Source organism: Electrophorus electricus, chromosome 6, assembly GCF_013358815.1.
Source record: "Electrophorus electricus isolate fEleEle1 chromosome 6, fEleEle1.pri, whole genome shotgun sequence".
NCBI classification, from domain to species: Eukaryota; Metazoa; Chordata; class Actinopteri; order Gymnotiformes; family Gymnotidae; genus Electrophorus; species Electrophorus electricus.
This window is the reverse complement of record NC_049540.1, coordinates 3,306,195-3,323,615: the sequence shown is the minus strand read 5'-3', so window position 1 is coordinate 3,323,615 and position 17,421 is coordinate 3,306,195. Positions and strand designations below refer to the sequence as shown.

Genomic DNA, 17,421 nt, shown 5'->3' with positions numbered 1-17,421 from the left:
AGTGTCAAACTGAGAGTGGGATGTGCATTACCCACTCCTTTATAACATCTCAACGTTGTCCAGTCAATTTATTGGGGCATGACCTGATGTGCAAATTGCACCTTACTCTTTCTTCTTCCCCAGGAGGTATTACAGTCACCACGGGGGGAGCCTCATGGAGTCATGTATAATGCTTACCACCGCCCGCAAACCGTACATCACCGAACAACACCGATTACATGCTTGCAGACCACCTGCACTGCACCGCACACATCCATGAGGGGTGGGATGAGAAGTATAAAAGAGGTTGGTTTAAAGACTCCCACATTAGAGAACGATTGAGTCTGACAACCACATTCTGGTCTGCCCATTACTGTGCTGTACAGGTTCATCTTAGTAGATGCACTGACTGCTGCCCTGGGGATGTAGTACCATTAAGGCTTCTTTAGCTATCAAAAACATCCCTCCTCATGGCTGTTGTCAAGCTGATTTTTTTATAATGGGCTCCAAACCCCACATTTCTCTGTCTAAGCCATCCGATAGGGACTGGAAGGATGTGGGCCATTGAGTGCTGAATTGCTCAAACACAAGAAGTGGTTGGGTCCCACCAAAAGACCTCTCTATCTTGTATAATGCATCTCCGGTGGTCTTTACACAAGGTCAGACCCGGTGGTAATGACCTCAAAATCTGATTTTAGGCCAATACAAAGCCAGTATCCACTGAAGACAGAGGCCATTAAAGGCATTAGATCCGTGTTTAACTCACTAGTGAAAGCTGGAGTATTGTCCCTTGCCCAGACTCGCCGGTGCATATACCTATCTTCCCTGTAAAGAAGGCTAGAAAACCACCACAACCAAATGAATGGGGGTTTGTACGGGACTTGCAAGCAGTCAGTGCAGCTGCAGTTCAAAGAGTGCCTGACATTCCAAATCTGTACATGATTTTAGGTCAGGTCCCTGCTGATAGCAAGATGGTTTTCTGTAGTGGATCTAGTGGATTTAGTGGTAGTGGATCTCCACTCCAACCAGTAGATTTATGTGGGCATGTGGACAACATGCTTACTTAGAACTACCTAAAACCTGGTATGGATGCTGTTGTCCTGTTGCTGTTGTGCTGTCTCACTGCCTAATTACTGGAAAACGCCCCCAGGGGGTTGGCACGACACACAGAACTAAGAGGTCTCTTACGAGTGAAATGCCTGCACGGTATCAGGGTCACCACCTTTGGGATCCTTGGACAGGGCCATGTGCTGTGACAGAGTTGTCCTTGTTGCCTGGTGGTGGAACCGTGGCACTGCTTAATAAAAAGAATGCACTAGCATGGCAGGTATTAAACCTAGCAAATGAGACAGAATTGGCCCTAACACTGCTGAATGATGAATTGAGCAATAATACATCACAGGCTTACGTTAGACATTCTTCTTGCTGAGAAGGATGGTGTTGAAAACTCCTCAAGACATCATGTTGTTTCTTTATTCCAGACAATCACAACAACCTTACTTCATTTCTTGAGCATATGAAGCAGAATATTTAAACACTCGGAGACACTGGAGAAACAGGCTTTCGCAGCATCCTCAGGCTAGTCACCACGGTACTGCCTGCAGTGCTGGTTGTTACATTGCTCCTACTGGGTATGGTGGGAGATGGTTACCAGCTAATCAAGATCGATCCAGAGGACATTCCAGACTGGCCACCCCTTCCAACAGAAGACTCCAATCCACCTTTTGCTGACATCCCTGATGAAAAACGTCCAACTACTCTGGAAAATGGAAAAATTCTATTTTCAAATGCATAAATGTAGTGTATTTCAGTCTTTTTAGCTTGCCATTACACAGATGCACTGCCCCTCACATAAAATAGCCTTAGCCTTCTTCAATGTATTGTTTATGACATGATAAGTTGAATCAGACTGAATTCTTATCATTGATGTGATTTTCTTTTTTTCTGTTAGATGTTTCATACTGCTACAAAATCAAGCATGCATGCATGTTTATGACAAAACGTATACACATAGATCAGGTTCACTTGATACTTGACTGATTGATTGTCTAATTAATTAATTTGTTACTTAAGAGAAGGGTCAGAAACAGAAATGACAGACTGCAGATGCTTTGTAAATCCCTTAGGATTCATATAAAGCACTGTACCTCATTCTGAATACATCTGAATTTCTAAAATTATTACTTAACAAAACAAAAAAATTGACATTTATATATCTTTTGGAATTATTAAAAATGCAGTTGATATGCTTTTTGACCACAAACCTACATTACGAGTCAAAAGTTTTCAAACACTCAAATGTTTCGTCTTTTTATTTAGATTTATGCAGTTTATTGTCTCTGTGTACTCTGAATTTACAGTGTAGAGCAATAAAGCTGTTATATATAAAGACTATATATAAGCAAGTTTTCTTGCTTTAATGAAAATTCAAACATATATTTCTGCCTTCGTCCTTGTAAACCTTACCTGACCTGCTTATTTGAGGCGAAGATGAAGGTGTTGATTTCTTTGCATTATTGGTGTTGCATTTCTTGATGTTCCTCTTGTTGATCACTTGGTCACACTGGTTCAGTTCCATGTCCTCGATCACATGCTGTCTGAGAAAGTGCTTGTAGCGCCTCATCACGTCGGTGGGCTGTGTGTCAACCAACAGGGTGGCAGACAAAGCCAACAGCAAACCTACAGCAAACCCACGTATCTCCATGACAACGGCTCTGGAGAGAGAAAGAGGGAAAAAATATAGGAAGATATTAACAACAAATAACATTAACAGCTCCTGTACTTGTTAATGGAACAGGCATTATGGCATTTTATTAGAATAAGCTTCAGAGTAGACTCGAAGAGCTGGATGCTGTACGACCACAAATCTAAGATTCTCCTCCCAGAAATCCCCCAGCAAGAAGCTTTTCCTTCTCTTTGTGTATTGGAATAAATGTCCTTAAACTGATTTAAATGAGCTTTTTATCCTTTGCAATCTGCTTAACAGATACCTTATATACTATTCCTCAGTAATAACATCCAACTTAGCCAGGCTGGATGGTTTCTTTAGCAGTATCCGGAAAATATGATTTAATTCGTAGCATCCTTACTTCATGCATTCAAGAGAAACATGATAGTCTTGTCCAATAAGCACAGAACATACCATATTTGGTTTAGGGGGTAGACGAATCATTAAATAATACACATGTAGAGACACATAACCAAGAATACTTGTGTAGGCTTGACAGAGTTTTGTTGCTCTATAACTCGTTTTACTCATGCCATATCGGTCTATTTTTCTGGAGCTGAAATCACATAGCATCTTTTCTTCTACAGTAAACAGGTATACTTATGTTTTAATAATCCAGACTTCATGTACAAATGACATACCTAGAAATAGTGCAAGCAAAACAGTAGACGGATATTTTAAAAAGTCAGTCAGGCCAAAGCTTATTTTGTGTGAAAGAGATGCTTGGTGGCAGAAACATTTTGCGTTTTGAGAATTAAATAGAGACTGCTGCAGGCACCAGAGCTTTTGTTCACGTTACTGTAGCTCAAGTCCTGAGTCTTTCATCGTGACCGTCTTTGGCACTGATGACCCACTGATGCATGCCCTGCCATTTTTAATTAGTGAGTGATTGCCAAAAACGTTGGGCTGGACATCTGTGATGGTCTGTGTGTGTGTGTCAGAGTAAGGACATGGGGGACATGAAGGACATGGAGATGACTCTCTCTCTCTCTCTCTCTCTCTCTCTCTCTCTCTCTCTCTCTCTCTCTCTCTCTCTCTCTGTTTATTCTTTGCATACAAACTTTAACTCTCACTACTGTAATATGTGTTATCAGCTGTAGATTTTCACCTTAGCAATACTTGTATCCCAGAGTACGGCAAGCAGGAGGGTCAAAAAGTGCAACATCAAAGCTGTGTAACTGACTCGCAGGAAGCTGAAATTGTGAGGCAAAGCAAAAAAAGGAATGAACAAAAATGAACTTTTATTAAAAAAAAAAGAAATAACTATCAAAACCACATGCATATTATTAGAGTTTTGGTTTAAGTAAATATAATTAATTTCAGTAAAGTTAATTTCAACTCTGTTGCACCCACCCCCATTTAATTCTGCCAAAATGATGTGCACAAGACAAATTATGTGCACAATATCAAAGGCACATATGTGCGTTACACAATATCTACCAAAATAGGAGGTCCTAAAACAGACTTCCAAGTATCAAAAGTGTTCCATGTGGATGAAGTGGCAAGAGAGCAGTTCTAGAGTCTCAAGCCAACTGCATAGATCCCACATCGCTCATTCGACAGACAGACAACTGCCATAATAATTTTATAAAATCCCAAAGTTGTCACGCAACCGCCCTCAATCCGTGACTACAATTCCTGTCTTCCTCGGCACAACCTCACCAGATCTCATCACCAGTTTACTAGTGTCACCTGTATCGCATCTTTAGTCTCTCCAGTTCCGTTCACTCTCTGTGAAGTATTATCGCTGTTCTATCGTGAGTACTGAGCAATTCCCTGGTGTGTATATATCTGGCTACTACCCTCACCTGTTTCACTTTGCAATTGTTGATTATTCTGCTACGAATAAATCCCGGCTATCCGCATGCATCTGGCTTGTTTTAAAGATGTCACAAAAGTATACAAAAGAGATATCCTAAAGAGATATCATAAAGAGGGGCGTACCCTGACAGTGGTTTTTGCAGGTAAAGGCCTAATTGAATTTGAATTGAATTTGTTGAACTGGAATTATATTTGTGGAATGACGTGCAAATTGAGGCATTTTTCAAACACATCAAATCAGCATTTTAGAAATGAATGCATGACTAGTAAGGAGGATGAAGGAAGAGACAACTAAAGTTTGGTGTTTTCTGCCTCAAACATTGTATCAAAAGTCAAGTGTGAAGCAAGCAGAGAACCTGGTGGATTAGTTTTCCATAGTAATGATGGATCAGGGGATTCCTGGGGAACAGTCATGGAGATCCTGCTCCAGGTGTTGACCACAAGGCTTTCCTACCGTTGTTCAGCTCCTGGACCCCATGATGACCTCATAAAGTTTTCAATCACTCAAATGTTTCCTGTTTTTATTTATATTTATGCAGTTTATTGTCTCTGTTTATTCTGAATTTAAAGTGTAAAACAATAAAGCTATTTGAGATGAAATAGAATCATAGAATTGTTCTGTTTAACAAAATGTGATGAATCCCTGAACCACTATCCAGAGAACAGAGTCTACTGCATGTGACTGCACGATGCTGTGGTAGGCCTTCTGGTTCAGCATGCCAGACACTCTTTACACGTGCTGACCTTTGCTCCAGCAAACAAGCCCCAGATCATCACACTCTTTCTTCTCTGCTTGACAGCAGGTGTCATACACACTGATGGCTTTCTCACCATCACTTAACCTGTCAGACCTACAGCCTCACAGCTGAAAATGACACTTGCTAAGTTTTTAACAAGTGTTTGAAGGTCTCATCCTGTGAGCCATCCATCATGCAAGCTGTGAACTCACAGAAACATGTTTTCTGTTTCTGTTGTGGTCTGTCAGACCTCTTCCTCTCAAAGTTTACTATGGTTTTCAAATGTCTTTTGATGGTGTGTGTCTATTCAGTTTCTCTAAAGGAAAGACCTATACTTTAAAGGGTTATAATTGTCTGCCTTCCTTTGTCAATTTCATTTTTCTTGCTATTACAATAGCAACATACATACCAAATTCTGCAGTACAGTATTGTCCAAACACTGCCCTAAAGGATGTAGTAACCCAGTCTTTATCACCTCTGCTTTCTCACACAAAGAGAGAATAGCTAAGTCATGGGGTTCACCCTTAGGAATTCTTTGCATTAACTTTCAAAGCTTAATTTACATACATTTCTGCAGAACAACTGTAGGTTTTTAACTACTGATTGAAAAGGACTTCTTACATTAACATTAACTTTACATTTATTTTTACAATTTAGATCCATTTCCAGTTTACTGTTAATTTTTAAAAAACCTTTGGTTTAGCCCGATTTGTGCTTGGGTTATTCACAAGACTTGAACTGCTTACATGTCCATAACAATTGGAAAAATGTACATTTGCCCAACATCCAAATGAATTTTTCTGCACTTAGTTCACCTGAAAACTTGCCTTTGCTGGAAGTGTGGAAGGTAAAATCACTCATCAATGATTCAGCCTCAGCAAATGGGTGCTGTGGCTTAGCTGGTCATAGTACCTGCCTGGTAAACAGGAAGTCCTGAGCTCAAAATCCAGTGGCACCTTTGCGTTATTGAAACAGTTGTTAGGATGTGACGTTCAAGCTCACAATAACAAATGAATGTCATCAATTATAACCTCTGCAGTGCAATGGATAGCACATTGGACTTCCTGCCTCCAACTTGAACCCATACATTTACAGAATTTAGCAGACACTTTAATCCAAAGCAATTTACAGTTATTACTGAGTACAACTTGAATAATTGAGGGCACAGGGTCTGGTTCAGGGATCCAACAGTCATAATTTGGCAGTGGTGGGGCTTGAACCAGCAACAAAGAAAGCACTTTAACCACTGTGCTACTACTGCTCTACTGTGCGAGTTGCATCTTTTCTGGGGACCTTGAAAGCCTGTGTTCCTTGCTAATCCCACCAGTGTTAAGTTATAACTCATTAAGATAGCAAAAGTTCGAATTATCATCGCAGTAATAATAAATCCATCTTTTGCAGATAGAAACTAATTCTAGAAACTGAGATCTGCATGTGACTGCCTGATGCTGTGGAGGCCTTCTGCTTCAGCATGCCAGACACTCTGTACATGGTGCTGAACTTTGCTCCAGCAAACAAGCCCCAGATCATCACCTCTCTCTTCTCTGCTTGACAGCAGGTGTCATACAACTGAGGAACCAACATTTAGCCTATTGGACAACATTCAAAAAACTCTGCATTCTGAACTGAAGATTACACATTTTGATTCATCAGTCAATCAGCCATTCATTCATTCTTCAGTAGTCCACTGGTAGTGTTGCATAACCAAGTGTCTTTTCTAATTTTTGCAATAACTTCTCTATCTTCAAAAATACAGGGCTAAAATAACCAGGAGAACTAGTCACTAAACAGACTCAGGTGAACATAGGAAATGGGAGAACCAAAACACAGACTGAATGAAGGAACAGATGAGGGGCACAGAAAACGAAACTAAGGAGCGGAACCAGGGAGTACCGGAAAACAGACGACAGGAAAACCATGACAACAGGGATGCAGGAGGGTGGCCATTTCGTGAATTGTTGTTGTGAATGAAGTGCAATTTGAGGCATTTTCAACTGTATCAGATCAGTATTTTAGAAATGAATGCAAAACTACTAAAGGAGGATGAAGGAAGAGAAAACTAGAGTCTGTGTTTTCTGCCTCTAACATTGTATCGAAAGCCACATGTGAAGCAAGAACAGAACCTGGTGGATTAGTTTTACAGAGTACTGATGGATCAGGGGATTCCTGGGAACGGTCATGGAGATCCTGCTCCAGGTGTTGGCCACAAGGCTTTCCTACCGTTGTTCAACTCTGGACCTCATAATGTTCCCACATTTAATTGGTAATTCCAAGAGCAAATGAATGGACACACCAGAAAGTAGTTGCTCAGAAACTTTTTTAATATTAGATTTTAACGACTCATTTGTTTCATGAAGAACACATTTAATCAAGTGGACATTTATATATGAAGCTAAACTTTTTGATTCCATGTTTTTTACAGCTAGGTAAATCAAGTAAATTAATCTTTTATTTACAAACACTATTGGCTTTTTATGAGTTGGTGGAGATTCATAATGCACTGGTTTGTTGTATTCACATGCCACAATAATCTTAGTTTCTGGAACATATGTATTTCTATAAATACATTTGGGTGCTTCTGATTTTTTTTTTTCATTTGCATTCAACTATACTAAAGCACCGGTTGCTTTCATAGCAGTTATAACAACAATTAGAATGTGTGCCATTTCTGCACACTTTCCTCACATTGCTAATCTCATCCAGTATGAAGGTATTGCTCTTTTTGCATTTTCCTCTGTCGTTGATTTCTTCCATGGTTTTAGTACAGTTGAGTTGCGACAGCATATCAGGTCTAATATGCTTTTTGATGAATTCTTCTTCCGTCTGAGCATCAGTGTATGGAATGACACACACAGAACCAGCAGCAGGGTCAGAGCTGACCATCGCATCTCCATGGCGATGAATCTGGAGAGAGAAGCTGATACCAGCAGCACCCTGTCAGTAATAACACTAGTGAACAGTTCAGCTTCATCTATTTGTATTGTTATGGGTATTTGGTATGGTAAACTACAGAACAGCAGTGCTGTAGTACTGTAAACCCTTTCTCCATAAACCTGTCAAAGGTTTACGAACACCCTAATTTTCCCTGTTTTTGTTTTGTTTTTGTTTAGCAGTTTATTGTTCTGTTTACTCTGAATTTAAAGTTGTAAAACGTCAAGCTATTTGAGCTATTATTTTGAAAAAGAATCATAGAGTCAAAGAATTGTTCTGTTTAACAAAATGTGATTAATCCCTCAACCACTATCCAGAGAACAAAGGCTACTGCATGTGACTGCACGATGCTATGGTAGGCCTTCTGCTTCATTATGTCAGACACTCTGTACTTGGTGCTGACCTTTGCTCCAGCAAACAAGCCCCAGATCATCACACTGTCTCCTCTCTGCTTGACAGTGGGTGTCACACACTGAGGAACCAGCATTTAGCCTATTGGACAACATTCAAAAACTCTGCATTCTGAACCAAAGATTACACATTTTGATTCATCAGTCCATAAGACGTTCTTTCATTTTTCAGTAGTCCACTGGTAGTGCTGCATAACCAAGTGTCTTTTCTAACTTTTGCAATATCTTGTCTTTGTGATGGCTTTCTCACCATCACGTAACCTATCAAACCTACAGCCTGAAGTTTGCTAAATTTTAACAAGTGCTTGAAGGTGTTCATCCTGTGGGCCATCCATCATGCAAGCTGTGGACTCACAGAAACATGTTTTCTGTTTCTGTTGTGGTCTGCCAGACCTCTTCCTCTCAAAGTTTGCTCTGGTTTTCAAGTGTCTTTTGATGGCGAATTTCTTTGCTATTTCTCTAAAGGCAAAACTATACTTTAAATGGTTATAATTGTCTGTTTCCTTTGTTAATTTCATTTTTCTTGCTATTATAATAGCGACATACATACTGAATTCTGCTGTACAGAATTGTCTGAACACTGCCCTAAAGGATGTAGTAACCAGTCTTTATCACTCTGCTTTCTCACACAGACAGAGGATAACTAAGTTAGCTGGTTCACCCTTAGGAATTCTTTCCGTTAACTTTCAAAGCTTAATTTACATACATTTCTGCCGAACAACTGTAGGTTGTTAACTACTAACTGAAAAGGACTTCTTACATTAACATTAACTACTTTACATTTATTTTTACAATTTAGATACATTTCCAGTTTACTGTTAATTTTTTTAAAAACCTTTGGTTTTAAAACTGCTCAGATGGTCTACAGGGTGTATCTGTTCTAGAGCTAACAGGAACTGTTTACTTATTGCACACACGTTAACAGCATTTTATATCATAACAAAATCAAGCATGCATGCAAATAAGACTAGAATACAAGGTGTGTATGTTCTAGTGCTAACAGCAGGCACCAACATACTGCTGACACCTTAACTACATTTCCTATTGGTACAAAATCAAGCATGCTTGCATGTTATAAACATGCAAGGTTCAGTTGATTGATTGATTGATTGATTGGCTAATTAGTTAATTAATTAATTTGTTAGTTAATTCCTTAATTAGTAGAAGGGCCAGAAACAGAAATGACAGACTGCAGATGCTTTGTAAGTCCCTTGGGATTCATGTAAAGCCCTGTACCTCATTCTGGACACATCTCAATTTCTAGAATTATTTTCTATCTGCAAAAGATGGATTTATTATTATTGAGGATGATGATTCAAAACATTTGCAATCTTAATGAGTTATTACTTAACACTAGTGGGATTGGCAAGACTCAGCAGGTTTTCAAGGTCCCCAGAAAAGATGTGACTTGCACACTCAAGGTTTGAGGTCAGTGGTAGCTCAGTGGTTAAGGTGCTCAATTTGATGTTGGAAGGTTGCTGGTCCAAGTTCCAACACTGACAAATTGCCACTGTTGGACCCCTGAACCAGACCCTTAACCCTCAATTACTCAAATTATAAATTGCTTTGGATTAAAGTGTCTGCGAAATGCCATATATGTATGGGTTTCAAGTCAGAGGCCAGAAGTTCAATGTGCTATCTATTGCACTGCAGAGGTTATAATTGATGACATTCATTTATTATTGTGAGCTTGAACATCACATCCTAACAGTGTTTCAATAATGTAAAGGTACCATTCAGTTTTGTACCCTTGCTCAGGACTTCCTGTTTACCAGGCAGGTACTATGACCAGCTAAGACACGGCACGCATTTTGCTGAGGCTGAGTCTTTGATGAGTACTTTTACCTTCCACACTTCCAGCAAAGGCAAAATTCAAGGTGAACCCAGTGCACAAAAATTCATTTGGATGTTGGGCAAATGCCACAGCATGTAGCCATAGCAGTAAATCAGAGAAAAGGCTGAGACAGCACTCGAATGCCAGGTAAGTCAACTTTCACACATCTCATACAAATGCTAACCTGGATGATGAATTTTGCCCGATATATACTATTATTGCCTTTGCCTTGAAGGAGCATTCAGAACCCTGGTGTACATTGGTGTTAAGCAACACATTTATGCACAAACAAATCAAGCAAATTGTATCTACACACACATAAACAACTCACAATTATTTTGCAATTTCAAATATGTTAGTGACAGACCACTTATGAAGTTTACCCCAGCTGTATGTATGTTTATGTGTGGTACATTATACAATACACATGGTTTTCCCTTATTTCTGGTCTTTTGGCCTGGTCATTCAACATTTAGTTATCTGTGTTCTTCATTATCACTGTTACAGCTCTATTACCTAGATGGGGTTATAACAATGTAGTAGACTATTTTGAACACAGTGGATGATCTGCTTAACATTTCCTGATTAGCAGATGGTAATTGGTGACAGGTCACTCAGGTGCTCTGGGATATGGAGTTGGCTGCTGTAGTTTTTGTGGGGTCGGAAGAGAGCTTGAAAGGTAAACTATTTTTGCATCTCTGATTGCTAAAATAGTTATTTTGAGAAAAAAAAACCTCTGTGACTGTCCTCAACTCTATAATAAAAATTTTTTAAAAATCACATTTTAACACAGTCCAGATGCATCAACCAATCAGGAAACTTCTGTGCAAGTAGCTGGTCCCTCATTGGCTGACAATTATTGTATTTTGCATAAACATGGAGCACAGAATAAATAAATAAATAAATTAATTAATTAATTAATTAAAATAGCATAAAGGTTTTACAATAAGGACATTCCATTTGTATATAAATTAAATATTATATATTTTATTTATATATCTAATAAGTTGTCCTCCCACTTAGGTTCTCTGATGCTCCAAGACAAACTTGATTTGAATTGGAATTGTATTTATGGAACTGTAACGATTCCCATAGGAACAGGGGAGATGCTGAATGCATGAGGGTGGTTTATTAAATGATGTAGAATAAACCGAGGCGAGGAGAAAACAAACTGAGCAAACGGAAAAGCAACGCCGATCCAACAAGCATAATTTAAACACAACAAAACTAACACATCTTACCAAAATAACCAACAACCTGGGAGTCAGAAATACAGGGCTAAAATAACCAGGAGAACTAGTCACTAAACAGACTCAGGTGAACATAGGAAATGGGAGAACCAAAACACAGACTGGAATGAGGAACAGATGAGGGGCACAGAAAACGAAACTAAGGAGCGGAACCAGGGAGTACCGGAAAACAGACGACAGGAAAACCATGACAACAGGGATGCCAGGAGGGTGGCCATTCGTGAATTGTTGTTGTGGAATGAAGTGCAATTTGAGGCATTTTCAACTGTATCAGATCAGTATTTTAGAAATGAATGCAAAACTACTAAAGGAGGATGAAGGAAGAGAAAACTAGAGTCTGGTGTTTTCTGCCTCTAACATTGTATCGAAAGCCACATGTGAAGCAAGAACAGAACCTGGTGGATTAGTTTTACAGAGTACTGATGGATCAGGGGATTCCTGGGAACGGTCATGGAGATCCTGCTCCAGGTGTTGGCCACAAGGCTTTCCTACCGTTGTTCAACTCCTGGACCTCATAATGTTCCCACATTTAATTGGTAATTCCAAGAGCAAATGAATGGACACACCAGAAAGTAGTTGCTCAGAAACTTTTTAATATTAGATTTTAACGACTCATTTGTTTCATGAAGAACACATTTAATCAAGTGGACATTTATATATGAAGCTAAACTTTTTGATTCCGTGTTTTTTACAGCTTAGGTAAATCAAGTAAATTAATCTTTTATTTACAAACCACTATTGGCTTTTTATGAGTTGGTGGAGATTCATAATGCACTGGTTTGTTGTATTCACATGCCACAATAATCTTAGTTTCTGGAACATATGTATTTCTATAAATACATTTGGGTGCTTCTGATTTTTTTTTTTCATTTGCATTCATCAACTATACTAAAGCACCGTTGCTTTCATAGCAGTTATAACAACAATTAGAATGTGTGCCATTTCTGCACACTTTCCTCACATTGCTAATCTCATCCAGTATGAAGGTATTGCTCTTTTTGCATTTTCCTCTGTCGTTGATTTCTTCCATGGTTTTAGTACAGTTGAGTTGCGACAGCATATCAGGTCTAATATGCTTTTTGATGAATTCTTCTTCCGTCTGAGCATCAGTGTATGGAATGACACACAGAACCAGCAGCAGGGTCAGAGCTGACCATCGCATCTCCATGGCGATGAATCTGGAGAGAGAAGCTGATACCAGCAGCACCCTGTCAGTAATAACACTAGTGAACAGTTCAGCTTGATCTATTTGTATTGTTATGGGTATTTGGTATGGTAAACTACAGAACAGCAGTGCTGTAGTACTGTAAACCCTTTCTCCATAAACCTGTCAAAGGTTTACGAACACCCTAATTTTCCCTGTTTTTGTTTTGTTTTTGTTTAGCAGTTTATTGTTTCTGTTTACTCTGAATTTAAAGTTGTAAAACGTCAAAGCTATTTGAGCTATTATTTTGAAAAAGAATCATAGAGTCAAAGAATTGTTCTGTTTAACAAAATGTGATGAATCCCTGAACCACTATCCAGAGAACAAAGGCTACTGCATGTGACTGCACGATGCTATGGTAGGCCTTCTGCTTCATTATGTCAGACACTCTGTACATGGTGCTGATCTTGCTCCAGCAAACAAGCCCCAGATCATCACACTGTCTCCTCTCTGCTTGACAGTGGGTGTCACACACTGAGGAACCAGCATTTAGCCTATTGGACAACATTCAAAAACTCTGCATTCTGAACCAAAGATTACACATTTTGATTCATCAGTCCATAAGACGTTCTTTCATTTTTCAGTAGTCCACTGGTAGTGCTGCATAACCAAGTGTCTTTTCTAACTTTTGCAATATCTTGTCTTTGTGATGGCTTTCTCACCATCACTTAACCTATCAAACCTACAGCCTGAAGTCTTGCTAAATTTTAACAAGTGCTTGAAGGTGTCATCCTGTGGGCCATCCATCATGCAAGCTGTGGACTCACAGAAACATGTTTTCTGTTTCTGTTGTGGTCTGCCAGACCTCTTCCTCTCAAAGTTTGCTCTGGTTTTCAAGTATCTTTTGATGGCGAATTTCTTTGCTATTTCTCTAAGGCAAAACTATACTTTAAATGGTTATAATTGTCTGTCTTCCTTTGTTAATTTCATTTTCTTGCTATTATAATAGCGACATACATACTGAATTCTGCTGTACAGAATTGTCTGAACACTGCCCTAAAGGATGTAGTACCCAGTCTTTATCACCTCTGCTTTCTCACACAGACAGAGGATAACTAAGTTAGCTGGTTCACCCTTAGGAATTCTTTCCGTTAACTTTCAAAGCTTAATTTACATACATTTCTGCCGAACAACTGTAGGTTGTTAACTACTAACTGAAAAGGACTTCTTACATTAACATTAACTACTTTACATTTATTTTTACAATTTAGATACATTTCCAGTTTACTGTTAATTTTTTTAAAAACCTTTGGTTTTTAAAACTGCTCAGATGGTCTACAGGGTGTATCTGTTCTAGAGCTAACAGGAACTGTTTACTTATTGCACACACGTTAACAGCATTTTATATCATAACAAAATCAAGCATGCATGCAAATAAGACTAGAATACAAGGTGTGTATGTTCTAGTGCTAACAGCAGGCACCAACATACTGCTGACACCTTAACTACATTTCCTATTGGTACAAAATCAAGCATGCGTGCATGTTTATAACATGCAAGGTTCAGTTGATTGATTGATTGATTGATTGGCTAATTAGTTAATTAATTAATTTGTTAGTTAATTCCTTAATTAGTAGAAGGGCCAGAAACAGAAATGACAGACTGCAGATGCTTTGTAAGTCCCTTGGGATTCATGTAAAGCCCTGTACCTCATTCTGGACACATCTCAATTTCTAGAATTATTTTCTATCTGCAAAAGATGGATTTATTATTATTGAGGATGATGATTCAAAACATTTGCAATCTTAATGAGTTATTACTTAACACTAGTGGGATTGGCAAGACTCAGCAGGTTTTCAAGGTCCCCCAGAAAAGATGTGACTTGCACACTCAAGGTTTGAGGTCAGTGGTAGCTCAGTGGTTAAGGTGCTCAATTTGATGTTGGAAGGTTGCTGGTCCAAGTTCCAACACTGACAAATTGCCACTGTTGGACCCCTGAACCAGACCCTTAACCCTCAATTACTCAAATTATAAATTGCTTTGGATTAAAGTGTCTGCTAAATGCCATATATGTATGGGTTCAAGTCAGAGGCCAGAAGTTCAATGTGCTATCTATTGCACTGCAGAGGTTATAATTGATGACATTCATTTATTATTGTGAGCTTGAACATCACATCCTAACAGTGGTTTCAATAATGTAAAGGTACCATTCAGTTTTGTACCCTTGCTCAGGACTTCCTGTTTACCAGGCAGGTACTATGACCAGCTAAGACACGGCACGCATTTTGCTGAGGCTGAGTCTTTGATGAGTACTTTTACCTTCCACACTTCCAGCAAAGGCAAAATTCAAGGTGAACCCAGTGCACAAAAATTCATTTGGATGTTGGGCAAATGCCACAGCATGTAGCCATAGCAGTAAATCAGAGAAAAGGCTGAGACAGCACTCGAATGCCAGGTAAGTCAACTTTCACACATCTCATACAAATGCTAACCTGGATGATGAATTTTGCCCGATATATACTATTATTGCCTTTGCCTTGAAGGAGCATTCAGAACCCTGGTGTACATTGGTGTTAAGCAACACATTTATGCACAAACAAATCAAGCAAATTGTATCTACACACACATAAACAACTCACAATTATTTTGCAATTTCAAATATGTTAGTGACAGACCACTTATGAAGTTTACCCCAGCTGTATGTATGTTTATGTGTGGTACATTATACAATACACATGGTTTTCCCCTTATTTCTGGTCTTTTGGCCTGGTCATTCAACATTTAGTTATCTGTGTTCTTCATTATCACTGTTACAGCTCTATTACCTAGATGGGGTTATAACAATGTAATAGACTATTTTGAACACAGTGGATGATCTGCTTAACATTTCCTGATTAGCAGATGGTAATTGGTGACAGGTCACTCAGGTGCTCTGGGATATGGAGTTGGCTGCTGTAGTTTTTGTGGGGTCGAAGAGAGCTTGAAAGGTAAACTATTTTTGCATCTTGATTGCTAAAATAGTTATTTTGAGAAAAAAAACCCCTCTGTGACTGTCCTCAACTCTATAATAAAAATATTTTAAAAATCACATTTTAACACAGTCCAGATGCATCAACCAATCAGGAAACTTCTGTGCAAGTAGCTGGTCCCTCATTGGCTGACAATTATTGTATTTTGCATAAACATGGAGCACAGAATAAATAAATAAATAAATAAATTAATTAATTAATTAAAATAGCATAAAGGTTTTACAATAAGGACATTCCATTTGTATATAAATTAAATATTATATTATTTTATTTATATATCTAATAAGTTGTCCTCCCACTTAGGTTCTCTGATGCTCCAAGACAAACTTGATTTGAATTGGAATTGTATTTATGGAACTGTAACGATTCCCATAGGAACAGGGGAGATGCTGAATGCATGAGGGTGGTTTATTAAATGATGTAGAATAAACCGAGGCGAGGAGAAAACAAACTGAGCAAACGGAAAAGCAACGCCGATCCAACAAGCATAATTTAAACACAACAAAACTAACACATCTTACCAAAATAACCAACAACCTGGGAGTCAGAAATACAGGGCTTAAATAACCAGGACGACTAGGCACTAAACAGACTCAGGTGAACATAGGAACTGGGAGAACCAAAACACAGACTGGAATGAAGGAACAGACGAGGGGCGGAGAAAATGAAACAAAGGAGTGGAACCAGGGAGTACAGGAAAACAGACGACAGAGAAACCATGACAACAGGGACACCAGGAGGGTGGCCATTCGTGACATGAACTGGAATTGTTGCTGTGAAATGAAGTACAAATTGAGGCATTTTCAACTGTATCAGATCAGCATTTTAGAAATGAATGCAAGACTACTAAAGGAGGATGAAGGAAGAGACAACTAGAGTTTGGTGTTTTCTGCCTCTAACATTGTATCGAAAGCCACATGTGAAGCAAGCACAGGACCTGGTGGATTAGTTTTCCAGAGTACTGATGGATCAGGGGATTCCTGGGGAACGGTCATGGAGATCCTGCTCCAGGTGTTGACCACAAGGTTTTCCTACGATTGTTCAGCTCCTGGACCTCATAATGTTCCCACATTTAATTGGTAATTCCAAGAGCAAATGAATGGACACACCAGAAAGTAGTTGCTCAGAAACCTTTTTAATATTAGATTTTAACGACTCATTTGTTTCTTGAAAAACACATTTAATCAAGTGGAAATTTATATATGAAGCTAAACTTTTTGATTAAATGTTTTTGTTACAGCTTAGGTAAATAAAGTAAATTAATCGTTTAATTAAAAAACACTATTGGCTTTGTATGCTAACATCCAAAATGCACTGGTTTGTTGCTTTCATCACATGTTATTTTAATGGGCTTGATTGCATTTACACGATTGTAAATACAACTGGGTGAACTGGAATTGAGAACTTTGCATTCAATTATATTAAACTTCTTCCTGCTTTGATAACATTGAGAATTATTATGATGAAATTTGTCACCCATACACACCTGCCTCACATTGCTAATCTCATCCAGTATGAAGGTATTGATATATTTGCAATTTCCTCTGCCGTTGATTTC

At 38.7% G+C, this 17,421-nt stretch overlaps 1 long non-coding RNA gene across 1 annotated transcript in view; it reads right to left on the bottom strand.

Moving 5' to 3' along the window:
* Positions 1-2,624: 2,624 nt before the first annotated feature.
* The window catches only part of LOC118241515, a 38,978-nt gene continuing 24,181 nt past the window's right edge, over positions 2,625-17,421 (bottom strand). The window contains exon 3 of the long non-coding RNA XR_004776139.1: positions 2,625-2,693. This is a non-coding gene — a long non-coding RNA (uncharacterized LOC118241515). The remainder of the gene's footprint in view (positions 2,694-17,421) is intronic.